Source organism: Physella acuta, unplaced genomic scaffold (assembly GCF_028476545.2).
Source record: "Physella acuta isolate Inbredline_101_S28 unplaced genomic scaffold, ASM2847654v3 ptg001654l, whole genome shotgun sequence".
NCBI lineage: Eukaryota > Metazoa > Mollusca > Gastropoda > Physidae > Physella > Physella acuta.
This window is the reverse complement of record NW_026733168.1, coordinates 17354-36557: the sequence shown is the minus strand read 5'-3', so window position 1 is coordinate 36557 and position 19204 is coordinate 17354. Positions and strand designations below refer to the sequence as shown.

At 39.8% G+C, this 19204-nt stretch overlaps 4 non-coding genes across 4 annotated transcripts; 1 reads left to right on the top strand and 3 right to left on the bottom strand.

The window, feature by feature from the left end:
* The first annotated feature begins 397 nt into the window (after positions 1 to 397).
* Positions 398 to 469, top strand: Trnag-ucc (transfer RNA glycine (anticodon UCC)). The gene has a single exon. It is a non-coding gene; the product is annotated as a tRNA-Gly (tRNA).
* Positions 470 to 5832: 5363 nt separating this feature from the next.
* On the bottom strand, positions 5833 to 5904 carry Trnag-ucc (transfer RNA glycine (anticodon UCC)). The gene has a single exon. It is a non-coding gene; the product is annotated as a tRNA-Gly (tRNA).
* A 608-nt stretch (positions 5905 to 6512) lies between these two features.
* On the bottom strand, positions 6513 to 6584 carry Trnag-ucc (transfer RNA glycine (anticodon UCC)). Its single transcript has one exon. It is a non-coding gene; the product is annotated as a tRNA-Gly (tRNA).
* Positions 6585 to 7689: 1105 nt separating this feature from the next.
* Trnag-ucc (transfer RNA glycine (anticodon UCC)) lies at positions 7690 to 7761 on the bottom strand. Its single transcript has one exon. It is a non-coding gene; the product is annotated as a tRNA-Gly (tRNA).
* Between the last annotated feature and the right edge of the window lie 11443 nt (positions 7762 to 19204).

The following is a 19204-nucleotide window of genomic DNA, read 5'->3' as shown; positions in this document are numbered from 1 at the left end:
GTTAAGTCTGATCACGTGAAGTCACGTTGCCTGTGTCACGTTGCCTGTGTCACGATTTCTCAGTCACGCGACAAGCACATATCCCCAGTCATTAGCCACCACTAATTAATCAACCAGTGTCATTAGTCACAGAAACCCTAAACACGGCTAAGTATGTGTTCGACCTGCCTTACCTGTACACTTGGTTGATCCTCTGAACCCCCCCCCCCCCTTTGCTACGCTACTGATTGATCCTCTGAACCCCCTCCCCCCCCTCCCCTCAATCACGTCCTATCAACGTACATCTGTACCGAGTCGACCTCGTGTTCTTCACAAACCAGCTTATCTATGAGCTATGACCATAGTTTACATTATGTCAGTGTAATCAAATGTACTTTTTATCTTTGCTAAGTTCGCAGCGTCGGTGGTGTAAAGGTTAGCATGGTTGCCTTCCAAGCAGTCGATCCGGGTTCGATTCCCGGCTGACGCACTTTTTTTTGTTTTATTTTAAATACATTTTTTTTCTAATGGCATATGTCTTTAATAGATAACACATTTATTAATTAACACGTTTGATATGTTAATTAATATATCTCTCTCCCCGCATAGTCAAATGTATCACACTTTATTATATTGTTAAAATGTTGTAAATATATTGATACACATAAGGTAACATACATTAGATCTAGTTGAAAATACACCATATGTAATAACTGTATCAGTAGTGTACATTTGTAGTAAGGAAAACAAACCTGAAACAAAAACAAGCCCTAAATAAACAACGCCGACTAAACACGAACGTTCGCTAACAAAGATCGTCCTCGCCCCCCCCCCCCCCCCCGTACACTTGCTGGAGTATCCACTGGCTAAAGCTACCTGTACGGCAATATTTGAAAGCTAAAGTTACAAATTAATGTTTACATTGTTGACACGGTATACGGGTATCATGTGACAGCTGGAGGCCAACTGACGTCACTGTCGTGACATCCGGGCATTACGCCGTAGCGGAGCTAAATTTAGACCAGGCCGGTGAGAGGGGAGAGGCTTCATAATGGAGCACGCTATTGTCTGAATGTTTTATCAAACATTGTCTTTAATTAATTTTTTTAAATTGCTTTACGAAAATATGATTACAGCGGTTTTAGATAGATAGAAGGTGCGCAATAACGCAATGAATAAAACAAGATACATATCGTTTATAATATTCGTCTACAAAACGTATTCATTTTTCGTGCACATGTACTGCCATTCTCCCCCCCCCCTTTTCACCCCATCCTAGTGTTGGATTCAAATAGAAAATAAGGGCTAACAGGCTATTTCCACAGAATAATATTATGTAGACGAGTAGCTTCAAGTCCGTGCATGTAACCAAGGGTAAATATATCCCCCAACGTAAAATCTCGTTTCTCCATCATCTAAAGATAAACCGATGACGTCGGCATGTTAAAATTAGGAACAAAATGAATGGAAATTCCAACCTTGTTCGAAATGAATCTCTAATCGCACTTCCTTCCTGTGCCCCTCGGCGCGTCCTGCTCACCCCCCTCCCATATCCCCCCCCCCCTCCCCATCGTTCTGCTAACTCCCATCCCACAAAGTTCATCCCCAACGACCCTCCCCGGGCTATTAACACCGTCTCCCCTGTCCATTTCGCGTCCTAACCCAGCCAGCGTTATAGCCAGAGTTATCGGTCCTTGGACACGATTGCGGCCCTTGTTTGTTATTACCCCTGTTGTTGTCCCCCTGTATGTGTGCAGGCGCCGTTCTCACTCGCACATCTCTAATGATATACGGGACATCAGGGGCGGTAACCGGAGAAATTAGCTGTTACTTAATTCCATTAACATCGTCGTATGTTAGCAATGTTTTTCTTTTTACAATGCTCAACATAATGGGACTGTTTTTATCTAATTGTACTTTATTCAAAAGAACAACACGCGAAACAACTTACGTAAAGCTGTTATGTAAAGCTGAGCCAATTATATCGAGTTTTGTGAACTTGGTCTACACAAATGTAAAGCTAACACACCTATATATATATATATATATATATATATATATATATATATATATATATATATATATATATATATATATATATATATATGTGTGTGTGTGCGTGTGTGCGTGTGTGTGCTTGAACTAGCCTACAGATAAATCTAAAGCTGACAATGTCGACACACAAATGTTTGCCCCATGGTATCACGCAGAGTGTTAAGCATGCTGTTATCTGTTCACACTGTTTTGAGTACTCATGGGAAAGTTGAACTCACATGGGAAAGTTGAACTCACATGGAAAAGTTGAACTCACATGGGAAAGTTGAACACATGGGAAAGTTGAACTCCCATGGGAAAGTTGAACTCCCATGGGAAAGTTGAACTCACATGGGAAAGTTGAACTCACATGTGAAAGTTGAACTCCCATGGGAAAGTTGAATTCACATGTATGCCTCTTGTTACTGGCTGAGTTAAAAAAAATGTAAACATCTTGCAAACATGTGGAACTCTCATATTTTAATCAGATTTATCACCCGTTATATCTGGAGTTGGAAGGGGAAAACGTTTCTCAATGTGCTTACTGTAATGCCAGTCAACATAAACACTTGATGGCTTGACCTAGGAAGGCCCTGTGTGGCTGTATGCTGCAGCTACACATCTATAGCTTCTGCCCTGTAAATTATGCACCAGACTACATTTCTATGTCAATAATAGTGCCTGTGGTGAAATGCCCTTGTTGATTTTTTTCCATATATAATACACGGTGTCCTATATAAACCACGCTCCCCATATACAACAAGTACCACATTGAAAAAAGTCCCCTCATCAAACAAGTGCCCCTCATCAAACAAGTGCCCCACATACAAAAGAAGTGCCCCACATACAAAACAAGTGCTCCACAGACAAGAAGTAACCCACATCAAACAAGTGCCCCACATCAAACCAGTGCCCCACATCAAACAAGTGCCCCACAAACAAAACAAGTGCTCCACATACAAAAGAAGTGTCCCACATACAAAACAAGTGCCCCACATACAAGTGCCCCACATACAACAAGTGCCCCACATACACCAAGTGCCCCACATCAAACAAGTGCCCCACATACAAAACAAGTGCCCCACGTACAACAAGTGCCCCACATACAACAAGTGCCCCACATACAACAAGTGCCCCACATACAACAAGTGCCCCACATCCCACACGACCCCCCCCCCCGCCCCCCCCCCGCCCCCCCCCCCCCCCTGATGTCCTTGTCTATCGTTGTTTACATCCGATCCAATTCATTGACTGACATTTTCTGGCCCCAGCGGTCAGATAATTCCATCCCACATGTGACGTCAGAACCAATAACCTAGGGGAGGGTTTTATCAAGTTGGAGTGGCTGGGCAGTCGGGGGGGTGGGTTAAAGTTAGGGGGGATCTGTCCACTACAACACCTAGGCAGACTGGACCATTGTGTCAGCCCAGGCTATGTCGACAAACTAGCGAGTTGGACATTCTAGGCTAATTCCACAGTTTGATATCTAGGTAAATTTAACAGACTAGCCATTTGACATTCCAGGCAACTTTACGTTGAGGCGAATTGGGCTAACAGTCAGTTTGAAAGAATTGATCTTATGGCAGTATAGGTAGTGTTACATTCTAGTTGGACTGATTTGACAATTTTAGGTTCTAAGAAGTTCGAGGGTCGGCATTTTAGTCTAATGGTAGGCAATGTAGTCTAATGGTAGGCAATGTAGTCTAATGGTAGGCAATGTAGTCTAATGGTAGGAAATATAGTCTAATGGTAGGCAATGTAGACCTATGTAAGTAACAGTCGAGATAAGAGTAGCAGGCAATAATTATTTACATGGTAGTAAATATATAAGTTGTAGAGAATAGGTGTAAGTAAAACAGAGATAGACCTATTGTGCGATTAACCATAACTCAAGACGGTATGTATAGAAAGGTAGTTAGATAGGACTTTACCACTAAACATACGATATATTCCAAATATCTAATATTGTATGACTCATACGAAACATCTTTCTTTTACCTGTCTAAAAAAGCCAAGTAAAATCATGAGTTATATCCCTTTATTTACGTAGGTTACAAATAGGCCCTACAGGTGAACTCTTGTTCACTTGCTTCATCGACCGTCAGTCAGGTTTGAAAAGGGAACTTTACTTACTTTTTAAAATGAAGAGTAAACTGATGCCTTGGCATGTGAGTTAAAGATTGCGCTAAGCATGAGTTAAGTTGAACATTCACCAGCTAATCTTGGATTTTATTTAACCATGAGTAAAAATATGAGTTTAATCAAGAGCTAAAGAGCTAACACAGTCAATTCAGTCATGTCGTTTTACTTCACAAAATCCCATACACAAATCTGACCATTTTGCCAGCCGTTGCTATTTTCACACTGATTGCTGCCCTATTAAAGTGTTACACTGATTGTTTCCCTTTGATAATCACACATCCCATTCAGTTTTATGTTATCATTCATCAATTTAAATACATCTTTGACAACAATTATTGTATTCTTTATTCCAATCAACTTGCATCATTCCTTTGTATATTTATACCAGACTTATCTTTCGGTAATTGGAAAAGAAAAACGAAATTCAAACATCTAAAGTAACGAAGTTTAAAGATTTTTTCTTGCATCTCCCAATGGCGAACTCCAGTCAATATCAAAGGCTTAATGCTTCTATTTTCGTCTTATCGAATTCCTGCCCTTGATGTGTTTTTGTAATGTACGTTCAAGTTGTGCTGTTATTAATTTAGCCTTGATAAGGTATAGAGCTTCGAGAGGTCATTCTGTAAAGATAATTTTCAAACTTCCACTGTGAGTGTTCTATTTTTAGACCAGGTTAAATACACACGTGTAACGTGAGTTTGTTGAACACAGGTCAGATATTGTTTAATCACTGGCTTTGTGTGTATGTGGGTAGTCTGCGTGTGTCCGGTGTTGTGAGTATGTGTGTGTGTATGTGGGTAGTCTGCGTGTGTTCGGTGTTGTGATTTGAGTGTGTGTGTGTGTTACAATAAGCGTGCATGTATGTGTTTGCAAGCACGTTGTTTTGTGCTGGTGTGTATGTGTGTGTGTGCAGTCTACGTGTGTTTAGCATAGTGAGTTTGTGTGTGTTACAATAAGCGTGCATGTACGTGTTTGCAAGCAAGTTGTTTTGTGCTGGTGTGTATGTGTGTGTGTATGTACTACAATGAGTGTACATGTGTTGGTGTGTTTGAGAAAGATAAAGAACACATATCTATGGATGCATGTTTGCATATTTTAATGCATTAGTGCAGTAGGACTTTAGTTTAAACCGATATTTGATGTTTTCATTTGAAGAGAACGCGTCATACGCTGTATGCAAATACTGCTCTTCTTTGTATTTAAATGGCTATAAACCACACTGTCTGTTAAAATCCATCTCTACCAGCCTCCCCCCCCCCAACCGCACAAACTCCAACCCCTTCCCCACCACACACCCACCACACCCATCACACACACCACACACACCACACACACCACACACCCACGCATACCGAGTCCATCAGGGTCTGGACATCATGTCATTTGTTGAAATTTGGCTGATGCGTGGGACGATGGGAAGTGTAGACCAGTGGGTGGGGGGGGGGGGGTCACAAAGCTCTCGTTAAAAAATGCATCAATATAACTGTCAGCAGTTATGAGGTATCACAACACAGGCTTTTATCCGCATAGTCACGTGGTATAAGTCAAGTCACTATTTGACCTATGAAATCGTTATCTCACGTCTATAAGTTGTAACATTAGAGAAAAAGTCTCGAAAAAAAACCCAACAAAGAATTCTTACATTAAGAAACATTTTTTAAATTAAAAAATAATAGGTGCGTCAGCCGGGAATCGAACCCGGATCGACTGCTTGGAAGGCAACCATGCTGACCTTTACACCACCGACGCTATACATGTTAAGGACATATTTTGTTGAAAATTGAAACTCATCTGACATGTGTATATAGATATTTGACGTTGATTGATTAGCTGGATTTGTTCTTGTATTTCAACCTTGAGTTTCGTTGTATTTTCGTTGCGCTCAATTTACAATTATTTATAAATTTACAATAATGTATAAAATAAATTTTTCTACAGATATTATTTTCCTCATAGCACATTTATTTTTGTTTTTTTTTATCTTAAAATAAATTGGAATGCAAATACTGCTCTTCTTTTTATTTAAATGGCTATAAACCGCGTTGTACGTTAAAATCTATATCTACCAGCCCCCCCCCCCCTTCAACCGCACAAATCACACACACCACACACCCGCGCAAGTCGAGTCCACCATTGTCTGGTTATCTATGTCATTTGTTGACATTTGGCTGATGTCATGTATGGGACGATTATGATGTTAAGAGGTATCACAACACAGCTATTTATCCACAATTTTCAGTTTAAAGTTTATCTCATGTATATCGGTTGTAAATTTAAGACGAAAATGTATAGAAAAAAAGTCCAATGAAGAATGCTTACATTAAGGATACATTCTTTTAAATTTAAAAAAAAAAAGGTGCGTCAGCCGGGAATCGAACCCGGATCGACTGCTTGGAAGGCAACCATGCTAACCTTTACACCACCGACGCCGTTGAGGAGAGAGCGGGATGCAAAAATTAGATTCCACTCTAGAAGGGAGCCAAACTTTAAAAGAAAACTAGCCTGAGTGTCTGGCATTCCATGGCTTGGTGTAGAACAGTCTGGAGTCTACAGCTCCCTGTTGTAAGGCGATGTCGCTGGGGTCATGTTTTTTTTTTACTCACCGTCTGAAGCTGAGGTCTTTACTTTAGCTACACGGACTTTGTACGGATTGCTAGTTGTACTTCGGGGGGTGGAGGGGGGGGGTGGGTTGTGGTGGGGGGATGCTTTATTTACAAAAGCTATGTCGCAAACCAAGTTATACTACTCTCAACGAAGTAGGCCTAATATGTAGGAGAAATATTTTTAAAGCAGAAGAAATACAAATGTCTAGACCTATACTTTGACCTCTAAACAATTTCAATGGTTATTCTTAGATAATTGATTATAATCTACCAGATCTGTAAATAAATGAATGGTGACAGCTGATTATCTTTTCCACATTCTTAAGTTAGTGGGGTATGAACTAGAGAAGTGGGGAAGAGGGAGAGACTGAACTTTGATGTGAGAGGCTAATTAGGGAAGTAGGTCAAGAACACACATCAATCAACCCATTACCCGCCCCCTCCCACACCGTGTGATTTGTCCAGTATCTAGTCGCTGATGTCGGAGATGGCGAAAATCTGGCCACTATCCTGGTGAAAATCTGGCCATTATCCTGGCAACTGCTAGTCAGATGTTGTTGCCTGAATATATCGAGGGTAGAGAGCACACATGCAGTATGTACAAATAAACATCTCGTGAAAAATGGGTTTATAAATCTCATTCCAATATTAAAATAGTGCAAAATATTATGTTTAAAACATTCATAAAATGTTTGCGTTCTACTTTTACGACAATCTACATGAGTGTTCTTGCAGCTTGTATTATTGACAGTTTAAGTAGAAATATACATCGATTTAACAAAAAAAATGTACATACATTTGTCCTCTCTACACGCGATATATATGATCAGCTAACTAGACACCAAAAAGCAAGCCTGACTCCTAAGTTATTGCCAAATATTTAAAATTAATGCCGTAAATTAAAAAAAAAAAATATCCTTTTAAAAATTAATGCGTCAGCCGGGAATCGAACCCGGATCGACTGCTTGGAAGGCAACCATGCTAACCTTTACACCACCGACGCTACACACGTTTGTCAGATATTTTGTTGAAAATTCAAACTCATTTGACATGTGTATATAGACGTTTGACGTTGATGGATTAGCTGGGTCTGTTCTTGTATTTCAACCTCGCGTTTCGTTTTATTTTTGTTCCGCTCAATTTAAAATAATTTTATAGAACTTTTTTTGTTCAGATATTTTTCCTTATAGCACACTTTGTGTTTTTAGCTTAAAATAATATGGAATAAAAAAAACGAAAACGTTGCATCAAACAATCAACATATGAAGGGGCTGTGTGTTGGAAGGAGTGGGGGGGGGGGGTAATTGAAGAGGCTAGGGATTGGTAAAGTGGCGATCCAACTATATGTGGATTTCCATAGCAAGGGAACTTATGTATACACACCTCTTAGGTCATTTTATCATGGACTTTTGATATAGGCCCATATAGGTTTCCATCATTATTCATCATCATTTTTAGAACTTTGAAAGTCATACCAATCTGTGAATAATTTTTTCACATAATCGATTGAATCACATTACTATTTCGAGTGTGAAATAATTCTATGTGAATTGAACATTTTTATTTTTACCGCGTTGGGCGGAATATATTATTATACAACCCCATCTGTTCAAACAACCCTATGTATTCTATTTGACGCCTGTACATTATTATACAACCCCTCCGTTAAAACAACCATTATTATACAACCCCTCTGTTTAAAACAACCATTATTATACAACCCCTCTGTTTAAAACAACCATTATTATACAACCCCTCTGTTTAAAACAACCATTATTATACAACCCCTCTGTTTAAAACAACCATTATTATACAACCCCTCTTTTTAAAACAACCATTATTATACAACCCCTCTGTTTAAAACAACCATTATTATACAACCCCTCTTCTCACAGAGGTTGAGAATTCAGCCCTCACCCATAATGCCTTCTGTTTTCTCGTTCAGCGGTGATTTCCCCTTTCCTATCCTCCCCCCCCCCCCCCTCCCGTTTGCCTTACGTTAATGCATCGTTTCCTTTAAGCCTTACCCAATTTCCTCCCTTCCTTCTCCCCCCCTCCCTCCCCCTCCCCCTCCCCCCATCCACATACCTGCCTCAAATCTTGGGGTGTCTAGAATTTTTTCCCTTGAAGAATGTCTGCACGCGACATGCACGCACCTAAAGCGTGACTCACCCTAGCTCACCCCCAGTCAAGGTTTTTGTGCGCAGGTTTTAGAATAGTCCAATCCATGTTTTCTGTAACCTGTGTTTTAAAACTTTATGTTCGTATTTTCTTTAGACCGTGCTTCAATATAGTCCAGTCCATGTTTTCTTTAACCTGTGTTTTAAACTTTATGTTCGTATTTTCTTTAGACCATGCTTTAAAATAGTCCAATCCATGTTTGTTTTCTTTAACCTGTGTTTAAAGCTTTATGTTCGTATTTTCTTTAGACCATGTTTCAATATAGTCTAGTCCAGTCAATGTTTTCTATTCCCAGGTTTCAAAACATTCAGTCTATGTAATCATGTAATCACCACCATGTAATATCATGAATTGTAATCAACATCAATGTTTCGCTACTCTATAATCGCCAGCCATGTTCTAATTACAATCTGATGATCCCCAATCACGTGACTAATTAAGCCCACAATTCGCTAATTAAGCCGACATCTTTGCGGATAGTAGATCGGAGTCAAAAATAGGAGCTAAATCCTAGCTCATTCTTTATAAGTGAGCTCAATCCTGGCCAAAATTGAGCTCAGTAGTGGCCAAATAAGTGAGCTAAAGCATGGCCAAAATTAAGCATATAAATGGCCAAATAAGTGAGCTAAAGCATGGCCGAAATTGAGCCCATTAATGGCCAAAAATTGAGCTGAATAATGGCCGCAGCTTGAGCTAAATCCCAGACAAAACGTGAGCTAAATAACTGTGAATTATACCTATATTGATTTCATCCCATGATGATTTGTGGGGTTCTAATGTTCCGATAAATCTCATGAAAATCCGTAATGAAAAAATAAATCGATCATTTATTAAGAAACGGGTTACGCTCATCGAGTCAACTATCAACCGACATTGACCACTTATGTCATATAGCTGTGTGTTTGGTGGTTAGTACCTTTGTTACATTGGTTTTGTTTCGGTTTGTTTCGTGCCGTTGTCTTACACAGTTTGGACTGTTCGTTAAGGTGGATGTGGTAGTACTAGGGTCACCGGTTTTAAACTGTCAGATTTTTGTTTTTGTCAACGTTAACCCCGCCCCTAACCTAAGTTTTGATATAACCATAAAAACTGATAAAACTGTTACAAGACTACTAACAAGCTAATAAACCAGCTTATCGATTAGTGCGTACTGTACTGACACTGGTAAATATACAATGTTTTTTTAGATGTGTCCAAATTAGTGGAACTTTTATACATTCGTATAATGAATAACAGGTTGTACATTATACTTTATGTTTGTGTTTTTCTCCGTGTGTGTGTGTGTTAGTTTGGACGTGTGTTGTGTGTTAGTTTGGACGTGTGTTGTGTGTGTTAGTTTGGACGTGTGTTGTGTGTGTTAGTTTGGACGTGTGTGTGTGTTACTTTGCTCGTGTGTTGTGTTGTGTTGTTCAATCAGCAGCAACTCGCCCCTGACACAAAGATAACACTCGCCTTAACATTTCCGCACCCTTCCCCCCCCCCCATCAAACCCCCTCCCCCAGTTGTAACCCATCTCATCTTAAAATAGCAACACCTCTCTCTCCCCACCCCTCCCCTCAAACAACGTTCATCATGTCCAGTCTCGCCCCCCCCCCCCTTGTTTTTCCTCACCCCCCCCCCCTGGGCCACACCACACGCTATACAAACGAACCCCTGACGCGGTACAATAGCTTTTTGACACCACGCACAGTATCCGCCAGCCTCCACCCCCTCCCCCCCTTCTCCTCCCACCACAGCTATCTAGCCTTGAAAAGAATTGCAGATTTGCAGCGTACGTTTAGTTTAAAGAATTCCCTACTTTACCAGGGCCATTGATTACCACTCTAACCTTGTTTTAATCTCATTTACGTGTTTCATTGATTGGTAGCCCTACCACAACTCGACACGTTTCGAACAATTCGCAGACGCCAATTTCAACCTTTGCCCTTGACCTTGTACTCCTGTTGCCTCGTATTTCACGGTTTGGTGTCGTAAATAAACTCAGCGTCCAAAGGGCCTCAACTCTATTTTAACATGTTCAATGCATGTCGCGAATTAAGGGACTTAAAAAAAAAATGAGAGTTATCTACACTTGGCATAGTCCATCCTCACCCCGAGTATCTCCCCCTGTCTACTAGACTGAGGTTGGCGGGTAGCGCCGCCGCGGGGCTGTGGCTATTTTTAGCATCGCTGGTCTGTGTTGTTGCGAGGCTGAGCAGCGCACAGCAGTGTTGCTGTGGTTTTATAGGCGCCAACTAGCAGGCGATCTAGCCTGCGCAGATATTTTAGTTTACTTTCCGTTAAAAAAGTTTAGTTTTTTTTGGTTGTTAAATAAAACCCCATCTTTCTTTGTGAGAGGATTGTTCAAGTGTAGTAAAAAGTAGTTGATTCTGTGTGATTTGTGTTTTTATCTGGATCAGTTTGGTTCAAGGTGAGTAGAAGACAGTGATCTAAGTTTTACGTTAATTAAATGTTTGTTAGTTCAGTTACATTTAATCGATTAAGTGATAAGTGATGTTTTTAGATGTACTTGCGTGTATTGAGTGATGTTATGTACGGTGTGTGATGTGTTGAATGATGTGTAGCGTCAAGCAATGCACGGGTGCACCATGTATGTATGGGTGATGTAATAGAACGCATACGAGCGTGACATATATATGTTAGTGCGTGTGTGTGTGTGTTTAATAAGGCGAGAACCGTCTAGAATGACAGTATGAAACTGCACCAAGCTTAGCACCAAGACTAATGTTTAGACCACTGTCGCTGGTAAAAAAGGATGGGTAGGTGCAGTAGAGCTCACTGAGAGCGGCTATCATATCTAATTTTATTGTGTTCTGGAATTCATTGAACGTGATGAATAGGTACCTGAGGTTGTTTATTTTTTTTAGTACTTCTGTCTTGACTCTGACCCTAATCTTGATACAATAACGTCCCCAAGTCCTGATTCTAATCCTAACAATGACCGACGATATCGATACCGCAATATATCGATACTGCTATGTAATATTCTAGCCATGTTTGCTAAGGTTCCCGTCATGTACCGTGGGTCTGGCCCTGGATTGTGTTGACTGATGGGGTATCATGTTAGCAATCATTCCACATCGTTTACATTACTACATCCACGCCATCACCACATGCACAATATCATCACATCCACACCATCACCACATCCACACCATCACCACATCCACACCATCACCACATCCACACTAACCACATCCTCACCATCACCACATCCACGCCATCACCACATCCACAATATCACTACACCCACGCCCTTCAACATCAACACCATCCCCTCATACATTTCATCTTTCATCACCACATCCATACCATCACCACATTCACTCCATCATTACATCCATACCATCACCACATCCACACCATCATCACATCCATAACATCACCACATCCACACCATCCCCACATCCACGCCATCACCACAACACCCCATCACTCCATCACTCTATCTACAACATCACCACATTCACACTACACCTACAGTACCATACCTCACCCTGTTATCTGTCAGCACCTCTGGTATACACAGTTAAACACTACAGACCCAGACATCAGTTGTAAGACTGTCTTTGTCTTAAGTCTGTCAATATCTAGCACATTTGTCAAGTCTGTCAATATCTGGCACATGTATGTGTCTAAGTCTGTCAATATCTGGCACAAGTATGTGTCTAAGTCTGTCAATATCTGGCACATGTATGTGTCTAAGTCTGTCAATATCTGGCACATGTATGTGTCTAAGTCTGTCAATATCTGGCACAAGTATGTGTCTAAGTCTGTCAATATCTGGCACAAGTATGTGTCTAAGTCTGTCAATATCTGGCACATGTATGTGTCTAAGTCTGTCAATATCTGGCACATGTATGTGTCTAAGTCTGTCAATATCTGGCACATGTATGTGTCTAAGTCTGTCAATATCTGGCACATATATGTGTCTAAGTCTTGAGGCAATCGAACGTCGCCTAACCAGGTACAGTTAGCACTCGCTGCTGACATTTAAAAAATCAATGCTAATATCAGGTATCCTGTTCTGGCATCAATCCCAGACTTATCTCTTGTGTCAGATACTTTATATATGTCTGTTGTATCAGATACATTACAGATATCTCTTGTATCAAATACTTTATAGATGTCTCTTGTATCAGATGTATCATATATGTCTCTTGTATCAGATATATCATATATATGTCTTGTATCAGATGTAGCATCTATATATATAAAGCAAAGTGGTCAAGTGCCCGATAGGGCACTTCCCGGCGCCGCAGGCGCGTCAAATTTGGCACGATGGTGCCTTGGGGCGATAGAACACGAGGGCCGGTGACGGTTGGCCGAAAAGTCGACTGACCGGCGCCTTATATGGGCTATATTACGAAAAAAAATTTCCTCCGACGACCCCCCTTAAAATTTTGTGAGGTGGTAGGAGAACGCCTTGGGGTGTCACAAAAAACTCGGCATATCTGGGAAAACTTCGTAAAGGGGTCAAAACTGACCAGTTGTATTTCCCTATATAATCTTTGTATTTTATGGGAAAAACAGAGGGTCATTTCAACGCAGACTTTAGGGTACTTAAACTCAGTATATCTGGCTAATTTTTTGCATACTCTTAGGAAAATGGCTTGACCTTTATGGGGACCTGTCGGTTTCAATCAAAGCCCTCCACGAGGGCTAAAAAGTGACCGCGAGTGAAATTCTCTTTATATGAGCTCTATTACGAAAACAATTTTCCTCCGACGACCCCCCCTTGATATTTTGTGAGGTGGTAGGAGAACGCCTTGGGGTGTCACAAAAAACTCGCCATGTCCGGGAAAAATCGGGAAATGGGTCAAAACTGACCAGTCGTATTTCCCTATATAATCTTTGTATTTTATGGGGAAAACAGAGGGTCATTTCAAAACGGATTTTAGGGCACTTACCCTATTTACATCTGGCTAAGTTTTGGCATGCTTATAGGTAAATGGCTTGGCCGTAGGGCGGACCTGTCAGTTTGACTCAAAGCACTCGACGAGGGCTAAAAAGTGACCGCGAGTGAAATTCTCTTTATATGAGCTCTATTACGAAAAAAAATTTCCTCCGACGACCCCCCTTGAAATTTTGTGAGGTGGTAGGAGAACGCCTTGGGGTGTCACAAAAAACTCGGCATATCTGGGAAAACTTCGTAAAGGGGTCAAAACTGACCAGTTGTATTTCCCTATATAATCTTTGTATTTTATGGGGAAAACAGAGGGTCATTTCAAAACGGATTTTAGGGCACTTACCCTATTTACATCTGGCTAAGTTTTTGTATACACCTCTATAAATGACTACGCCGTATGGAAAAACTGTTGGTCAGACATAAAGCCCTCTAAGAGGGCTAAAAATGACCGCGAATGAAATTCTCATTATACGAGATTTGGTCATTTGGTCTATGAACAGGGGAGGTAACTTTTTAATGTAATAATTTTTAAATATTTTGTATATTTTTTCAAGAAAAAAAACAAAAATCATTAAGTATAGCATTGTTTTAAATAAATATTTTGTTATAAATTAAGTTTTGCATTGTACTGAAACTGTAAAAATTAATTGCGAAAGTAATTTATTATAATATTTGATTGATACTATTCAGAAACCCCTTGCAGTTCTAATTACCGTGCGAGTAATAAGTTTGCGAGAATTATTCCATCAATATGCGTGTTACATGTAATTACTCCACTGTATAAATTTAGGCCCTAAGGATCTAACATAGCAGCCAATCACCTATTAATTAATCATTCAATTCCTCAATTTTTTTGAAAACCTAAGCGAAGCTAGGCAGTATGCCTAGTATATATATATATATATATATATATATATATATATATATATATATATATATATATATATATATATATATATATATATATATATATATATATATATATATATATATATATATATATATATATATATATAAATATATATATATATATGTATATATATGTATATAAGATATATCTCTTCAGATAAACATACACCCAATCAACACATTATTATTAGTTTCATCAGACTCGTATCCATCAAACTTCTGTAATTTCAGACTTTTGCCTCTAGCAGACTTCTATCTATTAATATCAGACTTGTATCTGATTATCATACTATCAGAATTCGTGTATGAAATCCGACCATACGACGTTTTCTCTTATGAGGCAAGACCTCTAACATTGAATAAACAGAAAACATGTAGACACAGCAACAGTAGGGTCAGACATGTGACATATGGAGCTAGACCTACTTCTATATTCATTACAATATCATCAGGACGGTCGATGGGTGCCTGGCATAGGTAGGCACTACCATAATGGTGGTGTCACTCGTCTATATGGTGTGTGATGTCACCACCCAGCTTATAAATGACATAGGTCACCATATGACATTTATAGACCAAAACACACGTCAGCTAATAACATGTTGATGACAACATTCCGATGACGTCACTCACAGGAATCTTTAACCTGTCTACTAGTGGAATATTAACCACTTTTTAATTTACCACAATTTTCGTACATTACTTCTACTTTTTGGCACACAGCTAATATAATTAAACATCTTGCTTAAAGTTCACAAAACATTTTGTTAAAGCCACAAGCTCCGGCTGACGTATGATTCAAATCGCCTAAAATTCTTTGAATTTCATGGGGAGGGGGAAGAGAGAGAGTGGATTTAATTTGAACCTTTCCATTTGAAATACGATTGAATAAAACAAAGCTAAAAGATGGCGCGCGGAGGAATATTGCAAGTTGAATTATTGAGAGTTATCTGCCGCTGTGAAGGCAGTATTGACCTCCCCGGGGAGATTTAATTGTCAGCCATGATGTCGGAGGGAATGGGTTCTCCGCGCAGATATTGAGTTCCTCCTTCTGTTTTCTCGGGACGATAAAAGATGAGATTTATATTTTAAGGATGACATTTTTCCAATCATGACGTGGTTTTCAAACGTTAATTAAATTTTTGTTTTCATGACCGCTAGCCCGACAACAACGATGTGATTAAATTGCTACAGCATGCGTTAGCATGTTGATGCGTTGGTTGTTGCTGTTGTGTATTGCAAAAGAACACGAAATGGAGATATTTTATCTCTGGATTTAGCTGATCCACATATTTAGCCGACCCACATATTTAAATGACCTACGTATTTAACTGACCCAGATATTTAACTGACCCACATTTAACTGACCCACATATTTAACTGACCCACGTATTTTGCTGACCCACACATTTAACTGACCCACATATTTCGCGATGGCTTTGCACACAGAGCCAGACACTTCCATTTAGTGACGTCACAGCGGAGCCCTACTCACCACTCTAGAATAACGGCGTTTTCCCTGGCCAGTCGGTAATCATTCCAGTAATTGTCTGTCTGGCGTCGGTGGTTTAGGTACTCACACGAGTCAACATCCTGGCTCCGTATGGGCGTGTGTGCTGTAGGTACTCACACGAGTCAACATCCTGGCTCCGTATGGGCACGTGTGGTCTATGTACTCACACGAGTCAACATCCTGGCTCCGAATGGGCACGTGTGCTCTAGGTACTCACACAAGTCAACCCTCTGTTCCCGTGCTTGACCGTGTACTCACTCCCCGCATAACGTGCCACTATATTGACCTTTGAACCAACCTGACATAAGCATACATATGTGTTGCATTGCATCTCATTCTAACATACAAACAAAACACACGATTACTTAAATAATATTTAATTTACACAGAACAAGTAACGCCCGTATTTGGCTCTATACCCCCCGCCCCCCCTGCACTCCCATCGCCCATGTATCAACAAGACCCCACCATCACCCCACTTCATACTCTAACTTAACATATTTTTAGCATTAATTTTTCTATTTAATATACACAATGTACTCCCCCCCCCCCCCAAAAAAAACAAAACAAAACAACAACAGCGCATTACACTTTACACATTTATATCTCTAATACAAAATTAGGTTTTTATAATTTCATAAAATATCATTTGGAATTTCCCCAACTTCGTCACATTTAATTATGATCGCATAATGTAAGAAAATCGCTCACCTAGATGCTAGCTAATTAATGAGATGGATGTGTTATCGCCGGCTCCCCCTCCCCCTCTTGTTACCCCCCCCCCCTTCCCCCCTGGTTATCCCCCGTCATGTTTTCTCTTGTTGCCCTATCGCTTGACAAGTGGGGAGATAATTCACAATTACTTGCTCATTAGCGTTATGTCCCCTGGAAATTCATTCACTGCATTGTCCACCTTGAGGCTACGGAATGGCGGGCTGATCAAATTACACGCCCCTAGTTCGTTGGACCCCGCCAGAATGCTTACAAAGGGGTTAGTGTAAGCGGGTAGATTACATAGGGGTTAGTGTAAGAGTGTCGCTTACATAGAGTTTAGTGTAAGAGTGTCGCTTACACATGGTTTAGTATTACTTAAACTATAAGACCATTGCTAACAAATGGTTTAATATTAGATTATTTTTTACACATAGTTTAGTAGTAGAGTTTTGTTTACATTGGGTTTGGCATTAGATTACTGATTACATAATTTAAAATGTTATTGTATTGATTACATGGGATAATAAACCGGGAGTGATCTCCCCTAAACTTTCTCGAATATTCTTATATAAAATAACAGGGGATGGGAACTCGGGCTATAGACATGATTTTTAATCCATTTTAAATACTTAAAGTTTTAAAAATAGAATAAAATCTCGTAGACAAATTAATTGCACACCAAGTGAACGCGAAATAAAAAAGCGCATAATAGTGCGCAATATTATTAGTACTTTTAAAATTTACATTAGTTTTTTGAGAAATCGGAAGTAGCGTAAATTACTACTTCCGGTCAACGGAAATTACTCAAAATTTAACAGAAGGTAGAGAATTAGATCTTTTACTTACATGTGAAATTTCATTTATCTATCTGAAATAGTACTCAAGTTATAGGCTTTTGAAAAATTCAAAGTAGAAAAAGTACCACTTCCGGTTATCGGAAATCGCTCAAAAGTTGATACGGATCTACGATTTTGATAAAATACTTATATATGAAATTTCATCAACCTAGCAGTAACGGTACTCAAGTTATCGTGTTTACACACGGACAGACAGACACACAGACACACACACACACAGACATACGGACAAGATTGCAAAATTATGTTTTTCCGTATCAGTGAGGTGTAAAACGTCGAGATTTGTAAAAATCTCGATTTTTTTTTTGCACGATTACAATACTTTCTCTATACTTCGTATATACGAGAAAGTAAAAATGCGTACCGTTAAAACACATTGCAAATATGTAAACAAGCTTTTAAAATAAATTATTTTGTTAATTAAGTTAGTTAAGGTGAAGAGTGAATATTTAATATTCGGGTGAAATTTTTGACCAACCTAAAAATGGAATTGTTGAATCCATTAGCAGCGACATAACATAGCGTCTCGCGTCGTTAAGTGAAGCGCTGGCTTTTAACGATGTCTTCGATGGTCTTCTTCGTTCAGCGTGTGGACTCGTCTAGAATGGGCGGGGTGGGCTTTTAGTTTTATCGTCAGCAATCGCTCACGTCATTGTCACGTCCGTCCATTAGTCAGTGTTGTTGTCACGTCAGTCAGTGTTTTGTGTTACGTCAGTTAGTCACTGTTTTTGTCACGTCAGTTAGTCAGTGTTTGTATCATGTCAGTTGGTCAGTGTTGGTGTCACGTCATTTAATGTTTGTGTCACGTCAGTTAGTGTTGATGTCCCGTCAATTAGTATTTGTGTCACGTTAAGTAGTTTTCTCTAAACCCAAGTACCATGTAGCGTGAAGTTCACTGGACCCACACAGCAACCCACACAAAACCCACACATCATCCTACTGTGAGGGGTGCCAAATGTCGCCACCGTCACACGCCATCAACGGCCATTTTGTTGTCTCCACGGCCGTTCTGTGGGAACACCCATCTCCCACCCCTGGCTATATCGTGTTTCATTCCCTCCCCCCCCCCCCCCCCCCCAACGCTCAGACCACTGACAATTTCTAATTTAAATCCAAGTTTGGCTGAGTGAGAAACTCGTTTGTCTAGCTAAATCTGACTTCAAAATTTCTCTTTATATTCAGTAAAGAAAATATGTTATTACTACCCCCCCCCCCCCCCCGCGCGTATGACTAGTTAAATTTAGATTTAAACCTGAACAAATGAAATACTTTTTTTTTTAATCCACTGAAATTTTTTCCTAATTATATTTTCTGAGATTGATTGATACAATGCTTTAAGCAATGATCACAGGAATCTAAAAGC